Source organism: Brachyhypopomus gauderio, chromosome 14 (assembly GCF_052324685.1).
Source record: "Brachyhypopomus gauderio isolate BG-103 chromosome 14, BGAUD_0.2, whole genome shotgun sequence".
NCBI classification, from domain to species: Eukaryota; Metazoa; Chordata; class Actinopteri; order Gymnotiformes; family Hypopomidae; genus Brachyhypopomus; species Brachyhypopomus gauderio.
Window position 1 is genome coordinate 21,864,107 of NC_135224.1, and position 15,314 is coordinate 21,879,420.

The window sequence follows — 15,314 nt, forward strand, 5'->3', positions numbered from 1 at the left end:
ATAAAAACTGTTGACCTGTGATTTTGCCACATACACGCTCCTTGTTTGCTTTAATTAACAATAAACGGCATTTTTTATATTTTATATTGAACATATAAATATCTTGTCAACATACCTAGTGGTTGCGTTGTGGTTGGAGTGAATGTAGTTGGAGATGTAGTTGATGTCAAAGAGGTTGTGGTGTCTACATTTCAGTGAGAAACAATAGCCATTATTTTTGCTGTCGGGTCAATCCTAGATGTTATGATTCAGGTGATGCTACAGCTCTGTCTATACTAAAAAATCCTGCCATCCTAAACCAATTGTTGAACATTTTATTAAAACTGTTGACCTTTGATTTTGCCACATACATGCTCCTTGTTTGCTTTAATTAACAATAAACGGCATTTTTTATATTTTATATTGAACATATAAATATCTTGTCAACATACCTAGTGGTTGTGTTGTGGTTGGAGTGAATGTAGTTGGAGATGTAGTTGATGTCAAAGAGGTTGTGGTGTCTACATTTCAGTTAGAAACAATAGTCTTTATTTTTCTTTCAGGTAAATCCTAGATGTTACGATTCATGTGATTCTAAAGGTCTTGTCTATAGTAAAAATGCCTGCCATCCTAAACCAATTGTTGAACATTTTATTAAAACTGTTGACCTGTGATTTTGCCACATACACCATCCTTGTTTGTTTGTTTTAATTAACAATTAAATGCATTCCTTATATTTCATATTGAACATAAAAATAACTTGTCGACATACCTAGTGGTTGCGTTGTGGTTGGAGTGAATGTAGTTGGAGATGTAGTTGATGTCAAAGAGGTTGTGGTGTCTACATTTCAGTGAGAAACAATAGTCATTATTTTTGCTGTCGGGTCAATCCTAGATGTTATGATTCAGGTGATGCTAAAGCTCTTGTCTAAATGCCTGCCATCCTAAAACAATAGTTAAACATTTTATAAAAACTGTTGACCTGTGATTTTGCCACATACACCCTCCTTGTTTGTTTTAATTAACAATAAAATGCATTTATTATATTTCATATTGAAAATATAAATATTTTGTCAACATACCTGGTTGTTGTGTTGTGGTTGGAGTGAATGTAGTTGATGTACTTGATGCCGAAGAGGTTGTGGTGTCTACATTTCAGTGAGAAACAATAGTCATTATTTTTGCTTTCGGGTAAATCCTAAATGTTATAATTCAGGTGATGCTACAGCTCTTGTCTAAATGCCTGCCATCCTAAAACAATTGTTGAACATTTTATAAAAACTGTTGACCTGAGATTTTGCCACATACACCCTCCTTGTTTGTTTGTTTTAATTAACAATAAAATGCATTTATTATATTTCATATTGAAAATATAAATATTTTGTCAACATACCTGGTTGTTGTGTTGTGGTTGGAGTGAATGTAGTTGATGTACTTGATGCCGAAGAGGTTGTGGTGTCTACATTTCAGTGAGAAACAATAGTCTTTATTTTTGCTTTCAGGTAAATCCTGGATGTTACGATTCATGTGATTCTAAAGGTCTTGTCTATAGTAAAAATGCCTGCCATCCTAAACCAATTGTTGAACATTTTATTAAAACTGTTGACCTGTGATTTTGCCACATACACGCTCCTTGTTTGCTTTAATTAACAATAAACGGCATTTTTTATATTTTATATTGAACAAATAAATATCTTGTCAACATACCTAGTGGTTGCGTTGTGGTTGGAGTGAATGTAGTTGGAGATGTAGTTGATGTCAAAGAGGTTGTGGTGTCTACATTTCAGTGAGAAACAATAGTCATTATTTTTGCTGTCGGGTCAATCCTAGATGTTATGATTCAGGTGATGCTACAGCTCTTGTCTATACTAAAAAAGCCTGCCATCCTAAACCAATTGTTGAACATTTTATTAAAACTGTTGACCTGTGATTTTGCCACATACACGCTCCTTGTTTGCTTTAATTAACAATAAACGGCATTTTTTATATTTTATAATGAACATATAAATATCTTGTCAACATACCTAGTGGTTGCGTTGTGGTTGGAGTGAATGTAGTTGATGTACTTGATGTCGAAGAGGTTGTGGTGTCTACATTTCAGTGAGAAACAATAGTCATTATTTTTGCTGTCGGGTCAATCCTAGATGTTGTGATTCAGGTGATGCTACAGCTCTTGTCTATACTAAAAAAGCCTGCCATCCTAAACCAATTGTTGAACATTTTATTAAAACTGTTGACCTGTGATTTTGCCACATACACGCTCCTTGTTTGCTTTAATTAACAATAAACGGCATTTTTTATATTTTATATTGAACATATAAATATCTTGTCAACCAACCTGGTTGTTGTGTTGTGGTTGGAGTGAATGTAGTTGATGTACTTGATGTCAAAGAGGTTGTGGTGTCTACATTTCAGTGAGAAACAATAGTCATTATTTTTGCTGTCGGGTCAATCCTAGATGTTATGATTCAGGTGATGCTACAGCTCTTGTCTATACTAAAAAAGCCTGCCATCCTAAACCAATTGTTGAACATTTTATTAAAACTGTTGACCTGTGATTTTGCCACATACACGCTCCTTGTTTGCTTTAATTAACAATAAACGGCATTTTTTATATTTTATATTGAACATATAAATATCTTGTCAACATACCTAGTGGTTGCGTTGTGGTTGGAGTGAATGTAGTTGATGTACTTGATGTCAAAGAGGTTGTGGTGTCTACATTTCAGTGAGAAACAATAGTCATTATTTTTGCTGTCGGGTCAATCCTAGATGTTATGATTCAGGTGATGCTACAGCTCTTGTCTATACTAAAAAATCCTGCCATCCTAAACCAATTGTTGAACATTTTATTAAAACTGTTGACCTGTGATTTTGCCACATACACGCTCCTTGTTTGCTTTAATTAACAATAAACGGCATTTTTTATATTTTATATTGAACATATAAATATCTTGTCAACATACCTAGTGGTTGCGTTGTGGTTGGAGTGAATGTAGTTGATGTACTTGATGTCGAAGAGGTTGTGGTGTCTACATTTCAGTGAGAAACAATAGTCATTATTTTTGCTGTCGGGTCAATCCTAGATGTTATGATTCATGTGATTCTAAAGGTCTTGTCTATAGTAAAAATGCCTGCCATCCTAAACCAATTGTTGAACATTTTATTAAAACTGTTGACCTGTGATTTTGCCACATACACGCTCCTTGTTTGTTTTAATTAACAATAAATGGCATTTTTCATATTTCATATTGAACATAAAAATATCTTGTCAACATACCTGGTTGTTGTGTTGTGGTTGGAGTGAATGTAGTTGATGTACTTGATGTCGAAGAGGTTGTGGTGTCTACATTTCAGTGAGAAACAATAGTCATTATTTTTGCTGTCGGGTCAATCCTAGACGTTGTGTTTCAGGTGATGCTACAGCTCTTGTCTATACTAAAAAAGCCTGCCATCCTAAACCAATTGTTGAACATTTTATTAAAACTGTTGACCTGTGATTTTGCCACATACACGCTCCTTGTTTGCTTTAATTAACAATAAACGGCATTTTTTATATTTTATAATGAACATATAAATATCTTGTCAACATACCTAGTGGTTGCGTTGTGGTTGGAGTGAATGTAGTTGATGTACTTGATGTCGAAGAGGTTGTGGTGTCTACATTTCAGTGAGAAACAATAGTCATTATTTTTGCTGTCGGGTCAATCCTAGATGTTATGATTCAGGTGATGCTACAGCTCTTGTCTATACTAAAAAAGCCTGCCATCCTAAACCAATTGTTGAACATTTTATTAAAACTGTTGACCTGTGATTTTGCCACATACACGCTCCTTGTTTGCTTTAATTAACAATAAACAGCATTTTTTATATTTTATATTGAACATATAAATATCTTGTCAACATACCTAGTGGTTGCGTTGTGGTTGGAGTGAATGTAGTTGATGTACTTGATGTCGAAGAGGTTGTGGTGTCTACATTTCAGTGAGAAACAATAGTCATTATTTTTGCTGTCGGGTCAATCCTAGATGTTGTGATTCAGGTGATGCTACAGCTCTTGTCTATACTAAAAAAGCCTGCCATCCTAAACCAATTGTTGAACATTTTATTAAAACTGTTGACCTGTGATTTTGCCACATACACGCTCCTTGTTTGCTTTAATTAACAATAAACGGCATTTTTTATATTTTATATTGAACATATAAATATCTTGTCAACCAACCTGGTTGTTGTGTTGTGGTTGGAGTGAATGTAGTTGATGTACTTGATGTCGAAGAGGTTGTGGTGTCTACATTTCAGTGAGAAACAATAGTCATTATTTTTGCTGTCGGGTCAATTCTAGATGTTGTGATTCAGGTGATGCTACAGCTCTTGTCTATATTAAAAAAGCCTGCCATCCTAAACCAATTGTTGAACATTTTATTAAAACTGTTGACCTGTGATTTTGCCACATACACGCTCCTTGTTTGTTTTAATTAACAATAAATGGCATTTTTCATATTTCATATTGAACATAAAAATATCTTGTCAACATACCTGGTTGTTGTGTTGTGGTTGGAGTCAATGTAGTTGATGTACTTGATGTCGAAGAGGTTGTGGTGTCTACATTTCAGTGAGAAACAATAGTCATTATTTTTGCTTTCGGGTAAATCCTAAATGTTATGATTCAGGTGATGCTAAAGCTCTTGTCTAAATGCCTGCCATCCTAAAACAATAGTTAAACATTTTATAAAAACGGTTGACCTGTGATTTTGCCACATACACGCTCCTTGTTTGTTTTAATTAACAATAAATGGCATTTTTCATATTTCATATTGAACATAAAAATATCTTGTCAACATACCTGGTTGTTGTGTTGTGGTTGGAGTGAATGTAGTTGATGTACTTGATGTCAAAGAGGTTGTGGTGTCTACATTTCAGTGAGAAACAATAGTCATTATTTTTGCTGTCGGGTCAATCCTAGATGTTATGATTCAGGTGATGCTACAGCTCTTGTCTATACTAAAAAAGCCTGCCATCCTAAACCAATTGTTGAACATTTTATTAAAACTGTTGACCTATGATTTTGCCACATACACGCTCCTTGTTTGCTTTAATTAACAATAAACGGCATTTTTTATATTTTATATTGAACATATAAATATCTTGTCAACATACCTAGTGGTTGCGTTGTGGTTGGAGTGAATGTAGTTGATGTACTTGATGTCAAAGAGGTTGTGGTGTCTACATTTCAGTGAGAAACAATAGTCATTATTTTTGCTGTCGGGTTAATCCTAGATGTTATGATTCAGGTGATGCTACAGCTCTTGTCTATACTAAAAAATCCTGCCATCCTAAACCAATTGTTGAACATTTTATTAAAACTGTTGACCTGTGATTTTGCCACATACACGCTCCTTGTTTGCTTTAATTAACAATAAACGGCATTTTTTATATTTTATATTGAACATATAAATATCTTGTCAACATACCTAGTGGTTGCGTTGTGGTTGGAGTGAATGTAGTTGATGTACTTGATGTCAAAGAGGTTGTGGTGTCTACATTTCAGTGAGAAACAATAGTCATTATTTTTGCTGTCGGGTCAATCCTAGATGTTATGATTCATGTGATTCTAAAGGTCTTGTCTATAGTAAAAATGCCTGCCATCCTAAACCAATTGTTGAACATTTTATTAAAACTGTTGACCTGTGATTTTGCCACATACACGCTCCTTGTTTGTTTTAATTAACAATAAATGGCATTTTTCATATTTCATATTGAACATAAAAATATCTTGTCAACATACCTGGTTGTTGTGTTGTGGTTGGAGTGAATGTAGTTGATGTACTTGATGTCGAAGAGGTTGTGGTGTCTACATTTCAGTGAGAAACAATAGTCATTATTTTTGCTGTCGGGTCAATCCTAGATGTTATGATTCAGGTGATGCTACAGCTCTTGTCTATACTAAAAAAGCCTGCCATCCTAAACCAATTGTTGAACATTTTATTAAAACTGTTGACCTGTGATTTTGCCACATACACGCTCCTTGTTTGCTTTAATTAACAATAAACGGCATTTTTTATATTTTATATTGAACATATAAATATCTTGTCAACATACCTAGTGGTTGCGTTGTGGTTGGAGTGAATGTAGTTGATGTACTTGATGTCAAAGAGGTTGTGGTGTCTACATTTCAGTGAGAAACAATAGTCATTATTTTTGCTGTCGGGTCAAGCCTAGATGTTATGATTCAGGTGATGCTACAGCTCTTGTCTATACTAAAAAATCCTGCCATCCTAAACCAATTGTTGAACATTTTATTAAAACTGTTGACCTGTGATTTTGCCACATACACGCTCCTTGTTTGCTTTAATTAACAATAAACGGCATTTTTTATATTTTATATTGAACATATAAATATCTTGTCAACATACCTAGTGGTTGCGTTGTGGTTGGAGTGAATGTAGTTGATGTACTTGATGTCAAAGAGGTTGTGGTGTCTACATTTCAGTGAGAAACAATAGTCATTATTTTTGCTGTCGGGTCAATCCTAGATGTTATGATTCATGTGATTCTAAAGGTCTTGTCTATAGTAAAAATGCCTGCCATCCTAAACCAATTGTTGAACATTTTATTTAAACTGTTGACCTGTGATTTTGCCACATACACGCTCCTTGTTTGTTTTAATTAACAATAAATGGCATTTTTCATATTTCATATTGAACATAAAAATATCTTGTCAACATACCTGGTTGTTGTGTTGTGGTTGGAGTCAATGTAGTTGATGTACTTGATGTCGAAGAGGTTGTGGTGTCTACATTTCAGTGAGAAACAATAGTCATTATTTTTGCTTTCGGGTAAATCCTAAATGTTATGATTCAGGTGATGCTAAAGCTCTTGTCTAAATGCCTGCCATCCTAAAACAATAGTTAAACATTTTATAAAAACTGTTGACCTGTGATTTTGCCACATACACGCTCCTTGTTTGTTTTAATTAACAATAAATGGCATTTTTCATATTTCATATTGAACATAAAAATATCTTGTCAACATACCTGGTTGTTGTGTTGTGGTTGGAGTGAATGTAGTTGATGTACTTGATGTCGAAGAGGTTGTGGTGTCTACATTTCAGTGAGAAACAATAGTCATTATTTTTGCTGTCGGGTCAATCCTAGATGTTGTGATTCAGGTGATGCTACAGCTCTTGTCTATACTAAAAAAGCCTGCCATCCTAAACCAATTGTTGAACATTTTATTAAAACTGTTGACCTGTGATTTTGCCACATACACGCTCCTTGTTTGCTATAATTAACAATAAACGGCATTTTTTATATTTTATATTGAACATATAAATATCTTGTCAACCAACCTGGTTGTTGTGTTGTGGTTGGAGTGAATGTAGTTGATGTACTTGATGTCGAAGAGGTTGTGGTGTCTACATTTCAGTGAGAAACAATAGTCATTATTTTTGCTGTCGGGTCAATTCTAGATGTTGTGATTCAGGTGATGCTACAGCTCTTGTCTATATTAAAAAAGCCTGCCATCCTAAACCAATTGTTGAACATTTTATTAAAACTGTTGACCTGTGATTTTGCCACATACACGCTCCTTGTTTGTTTTAATTAACAATAAATGGCATTTTTCATATTTCATATTGAACATAAAAATATCTTGTCAACATACCTGGTTGTTGTGTTGTGGTTGGAGTCAATGTAGTTGATGTACTTGATGTCGAAGAGGTTGTGGTGTCTACATTTCAGTGAGAAACAATAGTCATTATTTTTGCTTTCGGGTAAATCCTAAATGTTATGATTCAGGTGATGCTAAAGCTCTTGTCTAAATGCCTGCCATCCTAAAACAATAGTTAAACATTTTATAAAAACTGTTGACCTGTGATTTTGCCACATACACGCTCCTTGTTTGCTTTAATTAACAATAAACGGCATTTTTTATATTTTATATTGAACATATAAATATCTTGTCAACATACCTAGTGGTTGCGTTGTGGTTGGAGTGAATGTAGTTGATGTACTTGATGTCAAAGAGGTTGTGGTGTCTACATTTCAGTGAGAAACAATAGTCATTATTTTTGCTGTCGGGTCAATCCTAGATGTTGTGATTCAGGTGATGCTACAGCTCTTGTCTATACTAAAAAAGCCTGCCATCCTAAACCAATTGTTGAACATTTTATTAAAACTGTTGACCTGTGATTTTGCCACATACACGCTCCTTGTTTGCTATAATTAACAATAAACGGCATTTTTTATATTTTATATTGAACATATAAATATCTTGTCAACCAACCTGGTTGTTGTGTTGTGGTTGGAGTGAATGTAGTTGATGTACTTGATGTCGAAGAGGTTGTGGTGTCTACATTTCAGTGAGAAACAATAGTCATTATTTTTGCTGTCGGGTCAATTCTAGATGTTGTGATTCAGGTGATGCTACAGCTCTTGTCTATATTAAAAAAGCCTGCCATCCTAAACCAATTGTTGAACATTTTATTAAAACTGTTGACCTGTGATTTTGCCACATACACGCTCCTTGTTTGTTTTAATTAACAATAAATGGCATTTTTCATATTTCATATTGAACATAAAAATATCTTGTCAACATACCTGGTTGTTGTGTTGTGGTTGGAGTCAATGTAGTTGATGTACTTGATGTCGAAGAGGTTGTGGTGTCTACATTTCAGTGAGAAACAATAGTCATTATTTTTGCTTTCGGGTAAATCCTAAATGTTATGATTCAGGTGATGCTAAAGCTCTTGTCTAAATGCCTGCCATCCTAAAACAATAGTTAAACATTTTATAAAAACTGTTGACCTGTGATTTTGCCACATACACGCTCCTTGTTTGTTTTAATTAACAATAAATGGCATTTTTCATATTTCATATTGAACATAAAAATATCTTGTCAACATACCTGGTTGTTGTGTTGTGGTTGGAGTGAATGTAGTTGATGTACTTGATGTCGAAGAGGTTGTGGTGTCTACATTTCAGTGAGAAACAATAGTCATTTTTGCTTTCAGGTAAATCCTGGATGTTACGATTCATGTGATTCTAAAGGTCTTGTCTATAGTAAAAATGCCTGCCATCCTAAACCAATTGTTGAACATTTTATTAAAACTGTTGACCTGTGATTTTGCCACATACACGCTCCTTGTTTGTTTTAATTAACAATAAATGGCATTTTTCATATTTCATATTGAACATAAAAATATCTTGTCAACATACCTGGTTGTTGTGTTGTGGTTGGAGTCAATGTAGTTGATGTACTTGATGTCGAAGAGGTTGTGGTGTCTACATTTCAGTGAGAAACAATAGTCATTATTTTTGCTTTCGGGTAAATCCTAAATGTTATGATTCAGGTGATGCTAAAGCTCTTGTCTAAATGCCTGCCATCCTAAAACAATAGTTAAACATTTTATAAAAACTGTTGACCTGTGATTTTGCCACATACACGCTCCTTGTTTGTTTTAATTAACAATAAATGGCATTTTTCATATTTCATATTGAACATAAAAATATCTTGTCAACATACCTGGTTGTTGTGTTGTGGTTGGAGTGAATGTAGTTGATGTACTTGATGTCGAAGAGGTTGTGGTGTCTACATTTCAGTGAGAAACAATAGTCATTATTTTTGCTGTCGGGTCAATCCTAGATGTTATGATTCAGGTGATGCTACAGCTCTTGTCTATACTAAAAAAGCCTGCCATCCTAAACCAATTGTTGAACATTTTATTAAAACTGTTGACCTGTGATTTTGCCACATACACGCTCCTTGTTTGTTTTAATTAACAATAAATGGCATTTTTCATATTTCATATTGAACATAAAAATATCTTGTCAACATACCTGGTTGTTGTGTTGTGGTTGGAGTGAATGTAGTTGATGTACTTGATGTCGAAGAGGTTGTGGTGTCTACATTTCAGTGAGAAACAATAGTCATTATTTTTGCTGTCGGGTCAATCCTAGATGTTATGATTCAGGTGATGCTACAGCTCTTGTCTATACTAAAAAAGCCTGCCATCCTAAACCAATTGTTGAACATTTTATTAAAACTGTTGACCTGTGATTTTGCCACATACACGCTCCTTGTTTGCTTTAATTAACAATAAACGGCATTTTTTATATTTTATATTGAACATATAAATATCTTGTCAACATACCTAGTGGTTGCGTTGTGGTTGAAGTGAATGTAGTTGATGTACTTGATGTCAAAGAGGTTGTGGTGTCTACATTTCAGTGAGAAACAATAGTCATTATTTTTGCTGTCGGGTCAAGCCTAGATGTTATGATTCAGGTGATGCTACAGCTCTTGTCTATACTAAAAAATCCTGCCATCCTAAACCAATTGTTGAACATTTTATTAAAACTGTTGACCTGTGATTTTGCCACATACACGCTCCTTGTTTGCTTTAATTAACAATAAACGGCATTTTTTATATTTTATATTGAACATATAAATATCTTGTCAACATACCTAGTGGTTGCGTTGTGGTTGGAGTGAATGTAGTTGATGTACTTGATGTCAAAGAGGTTGTGGTGTCTACATTTCAGTGAGAAACAATAGTCATTATTTTTGCTGTCGGGTCAATCCTAGATGTTATGATTCATGTGATTCTAAAGGTCTTGTCTATAGTAAAAATGCCTGCCATCCTAAACCAATTGTTGAACATTTTATTTAAACTGTTGACCTGTGATTTTGCCACATACACGCTCCTTGTTTGTTTTAATTAACAATAAATGGCATTTTTCATATTTCATATTGAACATAAAAATATCTTGTCAACATACCTGGTTGTTGTGTTGTGGTTGGAGTGAATGTAGTTGATGTACTTGATGTCGAAGAGGTTGTGGTGTCTACATTTCAGTGAGAAACAATAGTCATTATTTTTGCTGTCGGGTCAATCCTAGATGTTGTGATTCAGGTGATGCTACAGCTCTTGTCTATACTAAAAAAGCCTGCCATCCTAAACCAATTGTTGAACATTTTATTAAAACTGTTGACCTGTGATTTTGCCACATACACGCTCCTTGTTTGCTTTAATTAACAATAAACGGCATTTTTTATATTTTATATTGAACATATAAATATCTTGTCAACCAACCTGGTTGTTGTGTTGTGGTTGGAGTGAATGTAGTTGATGTACTTGATGTCGAAGAGGTTGTGGTGTCTACATTTCAGTGAGAAACAATAGTCATTATTTTTGCTGTCGGGTCAATTCTAGATGTTGTGATTCAGGTGATGCTAAAGCTCTTGTCTATATTAAAAAAGCCTGCCATCCTAAACCAATTGTTGAACATTTTATTAAAACTGTTGACCTGTGATTTTGCCACATACACGCTCCTTGTTTGTTTTAATTAACAATAAATGGCATTTTTCATATTTCATATTGAACATAAAAATATCTTGTCAACATACCTGGTTGTTGTGTTGTGGTTGGAGTCAATGTAGTTGATGTACTTGATGTCGAAGAGGTTGTGGTGTCTACATTTCAGTGAGAAACAATAGTCATTATTTTTGCTTTCGGGTAAATCCTAAATGTTATGATTCAGGTGATGCTAAAGCTCTTGTCTAAATGCCTGCCATCCTAAAACAATAGTTAAACATTTTATAAAAACTGTTGACCTGTGATTTTGCCACATACACGCTCCTTGTTTGTTTTAATTAACAATAAATGGCATTTTTCATATTTCATATTGAACATAAAAATATCTTGTCAACATACCTGGTTGTTGTGTTGTGGTTGGAGTGAATGTAGTTGATGTACTTGATGTCGAAGAGGTTGTGGTGTCTACATTTCAGTGAGAAACAATAGTCATTTTTGCTTTCAGGTAAATCCTGGATGTTACGATTCATGTGATTCTAAAGGTCTTGTCTATAGTAAAAATGCCTGCCATCCTAAACCAATTGTTGAACATTTTATTAAAACTGTTGACCTGTGATTTTGCCACATACACGCTCCTTGTTTGTTTTAATTAACAATAAATGGCATTTTTCATATTTCATATTGAACATAAAAATATCTTGTCAACATACCTGGTTGTTGTGTTGTGGTTGGAGTCAATGTAGTTGATGTACTTGATGTCGAAGAGGTTGTGGTGTCTACATTTCAGTGAGAAACAATAGTCATTATTTTTGCTTTCGGGTAAATCCTAAATGTTATGATTCAGGTGATGCTAAAGCTCTTGTCTAAATGCCTGCCATCCTAAAACAATAGTTAAACATTTTATAAAAACTGTTGACCTGTGATTTTGCCACATACACGCTCCTTGTTTGTTTTAATTAACAATAAATGGCATTTTTCATGTTTCATATTGAACATAAAAATATCTTGTCAACATACCTGGTTGTTGTGTTGTGGTTGGAGTGAATGCAGTTGATGTAGTTGATGTCAAAGAGGTTGTGGTGTCTACATTTCAGTGAGAAACAATAGTCATTATTTTTGCTGTCGGGTCAATCCTAGATGTTATGATTCAGGTGATGCTACAGCTCTTGTCTATACTAAAAAAGCCTGCCATCCTAAACCAATTGTTGAACATTTTATTAAAACTGTTGACCTGTGATTTTGCCACATACACGCTCCTTGTTTGTTTTAATTAACAATAAATGGCATTTTTCATATTTCATATTGAACATAAAAATATCTTGTCAACATACCTGGTTGTTGTGTTGTGGTTGGAGTCAATGTAGTTGATGTACTTGATGTCGAAGAGGTTGTGGTGTCTACATTTCAGTGAGAAACAATAGTCATTATTTTTGCTGTCGGGTAAATCCTAAATGTTATGATTCAGGTGATGCTAAAGCTCTTGTCTAAATGCCTGCCATCCTAAACCAATTGTTGAACATTTTATTAAAACTGTTGACCTGTGATTTTGCCACATACACGCTCCTTGTTTGTTTTAATTAACAATAAATGGCATTTTTCATATTTCATATTGAACATAAAAATATCTTGTCAACATACCTGGTTGTTGTGTTGTGGTTGGAGTGAATGTAGTTGATGTACTTGATGTCAAAGAGGTTGTGGTGTCTACATTTCAGTGAGAAACAATAGTCATTATTTTTGCTGTCGGGTCAATCCTAGATGTTATGATTCAGGTGATGCTACAGCTCTTGTCTATACTAAAAAAGCCTGCCATCCTAAACCAATTGTTGAACATTTTATTAAAACTGTTGACCTGTGATTTTGCCACATACACGCTCCTTGTTTGCTTTAATTAACAATAAACGGCATTTTTTATATTTTATATTGAACATATAAATATCTTGTCAACATACCTAGTGGTTGCGTTGTGGTTGGAGTGAATGTAGTTGATGTACTTGATGTCAAAGAGGTTGTGGTGTCTACATTTCAGTGAGAAACAATAGTCATTATTTTTGCTGTCGGGTCAATCCTAGATGTTATGATTCAGGTGATGCTACAGCTCTTGTCTATACTAAAAAATCCTGCCATCCTAAACCAATTGTTGAACATTTTATTAAAACTGTTGACCTGTGATTTTGCCACATACACGCTCCTTGTTTGCTTTAATTAACAATAAACGGCATTTTTTATATTTTATATTGAACATATAAATATCTTGTCAACATACCTAGTGGTTGCGTTGTGGTTGGAGTGAATGTAGTTGATGTACTTGATGTCAAAGAGGTTGTGGTGTCTACATTTCAGTGAGAAACAATAGTCATTATTTTTGCTGTCGGGTCAATCCTAGGTGTTATGATTCATGTGATTCTAAAGGTCTTGTCTATAGTAAAAATGCCTGCCATCCTAAACCAATTGTTGAACATTTTATTTAAACTGTTGACCTGTGATTTTGCCACATACACGCTCCTTGTTTGTTTTAATTAACAATAAATGGCATTTTTCATATTTCATATTGAACATAAAAATATCTTGTCAACATACCTGGTTGTTGTGTTGTGGTTGGAGTGAATGTAGTTGATGTACTTGATGTCGAAGAGGTTGTGGTGTCTACATTTCAGTGAGAAACAATAGTCATTATTTTTGCTGTCGGGTCAATCCTAGATGTTGTGATTCAGGTGATGCTACAGCTCTTGTCTATACTAAAAAAGCCTGCCATCCTAAACCAATTGTTGAACATTTTATTAAAACTGTTGACCTGTGATTTTGCCACATACACGCTCCTTGTTTGCTTTAATTAACAATAAACGGCATTTTTTATATTTTATATTGAACATATAAATATCTTGTCAACCAACCTGGTTGTTGTGTTGTGGTTGGAGTGAATGTAGTTGATGTACTTGATGTCGAAGAGGTTGTGGTGTCTACATTTCAGTGAGAAACAATAGTCATTATTTTTGCTGTCGGGTCAATTCTAGATGTTGTGATTCAGGTGATGCTACAGCTCTTGTCTATATTAAAAAAGCCTGCCATCCTAAACCAATTGTTGAACATTTTATTAAAACTGTTGACCTGTGATTTTGCCACATACACGCTCCTTGTTTGTTTTAATTAACAATAAATGGCATTTTTCATATTTCATATTGAACATAAAAATATCTTGTCAACATACCTGGTTGTTGTGTTGTGGTTGGAGTGAATGTAGTTGATGTACTTGATGTCGAAGAGGTTGTGGTGTCTACATTTCAGTGAGAAACAATAGTCATTTTTGCTTTCGGGTAAATCCTAAATGTTATGATTCAGGTGATGCTAAAGCTCTTGTCTAAATGCCTGCCATCCTAAAACAATAGTTAAACATATTATAAAAACTGTTGACCTGTGATTTTGCCACATACACGCTCCTTGTTTGTTTTAATTAACAATAAATGCCATTTTTCATATTTCATATTGAACATAAAAATATCTTGTCAACATACCTGGTTGTTGTGTTGTGGTTGGAGTGAATGTAGTTGGAGATGTAGTTGATGTCAAAGAGGTTGTGGTGTCTACATTTCAGTGAGAAACAATAGTCATTATTTTTGCTGTCGGGTCAATCCTAGATGTTATAATTCAGGTGATGCTACAGCTCTTGTCTATACTAAAAAATCCTGCCATCCTAAACCAATTGTTGAACATTTTATTAAAACTGTTGACCTGTGATTTTGCCACATACACGCTCCTTGTTTGCTTTAATTAACAATAAACGGCATTTTTTATATTTTATATTGAACATATAAATATCTTGTGAACATACCTAGTGGTTGCGTTGTGGTTGGATTGAATGTTGTTGGAGATGTAGTTGATGTCAAAGAGGTTGTGGTGTCTACATTTCAGTGAGAAACAATAGTCATTATTTTTGCTGTCGGGTCAATCCTACATGTTATGATTCAGGTGATGCTACAGCTCTTGTCTATACTAAAACATCCTGCCATCCTAAACCAATTGT